Source organism: Tenrec ecaudatus, chromosome 2, assembly GCF_050624435.1.
Source record: "Tenrec ecaudatus isolate mTenEca1 chromosome 2, mTenEca1.hap1, whole genome shotgun sequence".
Taxonomy (NCBI): domain Eukaryota; kingdom Metazoa; phylum Chordata; class Mammalia; order Afrosoricida; family Tenrecidae; genus Tenrec; species Tenrec ecaudatus.
In genome coordinates, this window is record NC_134531.1 from 278,400,685 (window position 1) to 278,405,710 (window position 5,026).

Genomic DNA, 5,026 nt, shown 5'->3' on the forward strand with positions numbered 1-5,026 from the left:
TATATAAATATATTTACATATATACATGCTTTTATTTAGACCTGTATAAATGCTCTTTGCCTCCTAGCTCTTTCTTCTATTTCCTTTTACTTTCCTCTTGTCCCAAGATCATGTTCAGCCTTCATTTGTGTTTCAGTAATTCCTGTCGGTTACATTGCCCTTGATCAAGCCCTACCAGGCCTCCTACACCCTCCTCACCATTGATTTTAGATCATTTGTTGTTCCCTTGTCCCTGGGTTTGTTCAAATCCACTTCCTTTCCCTTGCCTTCTCTTCTCCCATGTTAAATTTTCATTTTAATACATGGTATAATAAGTGAACTTTTAAGTCAACTGAATTTTATGGAAAATGAAATGTCAAATAAATGAGAAGGTCAGCTAAATGTCTCAACTTAAAGATGTAATGACAAGAGATTACCCTGATCCTGCAGTCTTCTGTAAAGAGAATGAGGTCTCAAAATAAAACTTGCTATGAATCGATTCAGAAGTCTGCATCATACGGGGATAATTATTAACAGTGGCGGTCATCAGGGTCATATTTCCTGGGTACTGCTTTCATAATTTGTCCACAAGTAAAATTGCCTCTGCTACTTCTGTTGCTCTCAAAAGAATTGTCACTTCACTTGGAAGCTAGTATTGCCTTACCCAGTCCAGCATTCTCTGGCTTTCACTGTCAGCAGCTCGAAACTATGACACGTGAGATGCACCATCACAGCCTGCGTTGTCAGCTATGAAGTTTGCCAACAATTCCAGTACTCTAGCCTAAGATTCCAAGGGTGCAAGAGCTTCTTAGCCAAGTATTCTACTGGCAAGTTGCATAATGGCACGATTCATCAGCCTCTCAGAACAACCTCCTCCATGAATGACTGTAGAATACTTCACCGTCTGGGCGGGAACACAAAGAGCACCGTGAAGCGATCTTTCTGCTTCATCCAACAGTTCTTCTGCAGCACCACATACAGTCCTGGTGTAAGCCTCACCAAGGGCTACCTCAGGAAAACGGATGAGTTTTTCTTCCCTTATCATGCCTTCCTCCGTACGTTTGCAGTTTCCATGTTTCACTAATTCTGGATGATCCAATGTAGAAGCAATTTCACCACCTGTGACAAGCACTAGACCTTTGATGACTGGAAAACCGACACCCTCAATAGCTATGAGACCAGCAGCACAGAGAGCTGTTCAGGGTATTTATCCGTTAGTCTCATGTTAAGAAGGCAGTCCATTACTTGTTTAAGAATCTGTTTTCTTTCATTTTTCCTTTTCTACATGTTCAATTTCTGCAAACTTTTCAGTAGAATCAACTTTTACCCTGGGACCAAATATCTTTATGGCGCCCATATCCATTCCAGTATTTTAAATAAAGATTTCAGCAATCTAAATATGCTTTTGTTGGTTTATCCGTTTTAAAAAATCTGAAAGAAAATCTGCATTCAAATAGGAATCTGTCAGTCTTCCTCCTAGCTTCTTGATGGCATGAGTTGCCGTCAGATGACTGGAGCCTTTCAGTCTGAGAACAGCTTCCACAGCTCTCTCAGTAAAGTGATCTTCGTGATGCACAAGGAGCTCGGAGGATCATGTTGTTCTGCAATGTTCATTATGTGTTGATGGGAATTCATTTCATTAGAACCGTGATCTACTGCTGAATTCAACGGCTTCTGTAGCTGCCTTTGTAGCTTCTCTCCAACCACTCAAGTAACTGCTTCTTTTAATAATACTGCTCCTGAATGAGTAAGAGCGATAGTGCCGCCATGAACTTCATCCTCTTGAGCCCTTGACATATTAGTTAATACTTGAGGTGCTGGCTTGTCAGCACCAAGGTTTTGAAGAATGCTCCATCATTGGTCGCCATAAGGAGGCATCTTGTCCTCTGCTTAAAACAATCTTGCCAATGCCTTTGGGTCCCAAAGTGCTCCAGTAACAGTGGCCAATTCTCCAATAAGAGTGACACCAAGGACACGCGAGCAGTCTCTCTCTTCATCAGCCCCAGCCTGAATGCATGAACAGGAGCATGAGAAAGGGACAGCGTGTTTCTAAGGCGTTTTCTGCTCAAACTCATCACACACAGCTTGCCCGAGTGACCAGGAGCGGAGAGGGTGCTGGAAGTGATGCCACATGCTCACATCTTGTAACATTTTGTAATCCTTGTGACTAGTTTCCTCATTATAAACATTCAAAGGTGTGCCAACATTTGTATTTGTACCATCATATTCTTTTTCTTCAAAAAGAAAAAGGAAGGTTTCTCAAATTGAGTAATTTTCTGGTCCTACAATTATGTGTGCTAATGGAAGAAATGATGAAGTAAAAAAAAAGCTTAATGGAAGAATTTTAAGAAGACAAAAGACATATGATAATGAAATGTTCAAATACTTGGAAGTAGAAAACCAGCAAGGAAGACCACTCTCAGCATATTGTAACTGAAAGAACTGGAGGAAAATATTAAGCTTCAGGTTGCCATATTGAAAGATTCTATGGACAAAATATTCAATGATGCAGGAAGCTTCCAAAGAAGATGGAGGAAGGAATACACAGAATCACTGACATGAAGAGAACTAGTTGACATTCAACCATTATAAGAATGTGTCCATGAACAAATGATTCTGAAGGAATGCATGCAAGCTGCTCTGGAGGCAATAGCAAAACACAGGCCGCAGGAATGGATGGGACGCCAATTGAAATGCTTCCCCAAACAGATGGAGCACACGGCGAACTCACTCAGCTATACCGGGCAATTCAGAAGACCGGCCAACTGACTGAAAGAAATCCATATTTGTACCTATTCCAAATAAAGGTGACCCTAGAAAATACAGAAATTATCCAACAACATCTTTAATATCCCAGAGAAGTACAATTTTGCTGAGGTTCATTGAACAATAGTTGCAGCAGTACCTTATCAGAGAGCTTCCAAAATTCAAGTCAGATTCAGAAGAGTTTGCAGAACAAGGATGTTATTACGGATGTGAAGTGGACCTTGGCTGAAAGCAGAAAACACCAGAAAGATATTGAATTATTCCAAGTGGCCTAGAGAAACAAACCAGTGACGCTCATCTATATATTAGAGAGAACTTTATTTTAAGAAGCAAGTTCACCTAAAAAAAGGTGCCTTGGCCTAGCCCAGCTCAACTCATAGGTCTGATGCTGGCCAGGCTCCCTTCAGACTCATGTAGCTGTAGGCTGATGACATATCAAGATGAAGCAGGAAACAGGAAGATCACTGGCTGGTGCATGCAGAGTCAGGTAGATCTAATGTTGTTGGAAGCATGGCATAGCACCTACATCTTTCAAGGTTGGGAAGCCCACATGGGCTCTCTCCTAGAGTCAGACACAGAGTCCAAGAGAAATCTCAGTGGGGAGGAAGGTGATGGAACGTACAAGAATCAATCATCTCTGATTGATCTTGCTTGCTTGCTTGATCTGATTGATAAGTACACAAGGCCATACCAACAAGGAGGTGTCATTAAGCTTCCACTTGATTGACAGATTAGACTCCACCCCTAGCCAGGAATATAATCCACAGATGTTTATAATAATCCACAGATGACATAATCCACAGATGTTTATTTGTGTTGTATTGACTCTGCAAAGGTACTTGACTGTGTGGATTATAAGCCTTGAGAAGAATGGGGATTCCAGAACTCTCCATTGTGCTCATCCAGAACCTGTACATAGACCAAGAGGTAGCTGTTCAAGCAGAACCAGGGAATAATCTATGGCCTAAGACCAAGAATGCTGTACAACAGGGTTATATCCTCTCACCATACTTATTCAATTTGCACGTTGAGCAAATAATCAGAGAAGCTGGACTACAGAAAGAAGAATGCGATATTGGATTGGAGGAGGCTTATTAACAACCTGTCATATGCAGATGACACAACCTATTTGCTGAAAACAAGGAAGTCTTGAAGCACTTGTGGATGACGCTCAAGGACTGCAACTTTCAATATGGATTGCAAACTAATGTAAAGAAAAGGCAAATCCTCAAACCTGGGCCAATAGTAACCTCCTGATAAATGAAGAAAACATTGAAGCTGTCATGGATTTCATCATGCTTGCCTCCACAATCAATGCTCATGGAAATAGCAGTCAAGATATCAAACTGTGCATTGCATTGGGTAAATTTTCTACACAAGATCTTTTTAAAGTGTTGAAAAACAAGGATATTACTTTGAGGACTAAAGTGCACCTGACCCAAGCCATGGTATTTTCAATTGCCTCATGTGCATATGAAATTTGGACATTGAATAAGGATAACTGAAGAAGAATCAATCCATTTGAATTATTATACTGGTAAGGAGTATTGAAATTACCGAATAATATTGAAATATTAAAATAATATCAAACATTTAAAATATTAATTAAAATAATATTAAATATCAAAATATGGAAGAAGTACAGCCAGAATATGCCTTAGAAGTGACCCCGGCAAGACTTTGTTTTCCCTACTTTGGACAGGTTTTCAGGAGAGACCAATCCCTAGAAAAGAAGATCATGCTTGGTAAAGTGGAATAGCAGGGGAAAAGAGGAAGACATTCAAGGAGATGGATTGACACAGTGGCTCCAACAATGGGCCCAAATAGAAAAACAATTGGGAGTTGTTGCCGGACCAGGCAGTGTTTCTGCTGAACATATGATTGCTTTGATCAGAACTCACTGGACAGCATTTAACAAAACAATACAAACCTCCATCATCTTGCATAGAACACATTTCATACTTTCATACTTCAGCAAGCATTCATTTTATTTTTATTTTGCTTGTTAGTATGCTTATTGCTTATGGAAGGCAGCACAAATCTTTGCTTTATTAATCATTTTATTGGGGGCTCATACAATTCTTCTCACAATCCATCCATCCATCCTTTGTGTCAAGCACCTTTGTACATTTGTGGTCATTCTAATTCTCAAAACATTTGCTTTCTACTTGAGACTTTGATATCAGCTCTTTATTTCCCCCCTCCCTCCCTGCTCCCCAGTCCCTCATGAATCCTTGATAATTTATAAATTATTATTTTGTCATGTCTTCCACTGTCCAAT

The 5,026-nt window shown here is 40.1% G+C and overlaps 1 pseudogene; it reads right to left on the bottom strand.

Annotated features, from left to right (window-relative positions):
• Positions 1-509: 509 nt before the first annotated feature.
• LOC142440625 (T-complex protein 1 subunit beta pseudogene) lies at positions 510-2,763 on the bottom strand (annotated as a pseudogene).
• Between the last annotated feature and the right edge of the window lie 2,263 nt (positions 2,764-5,026).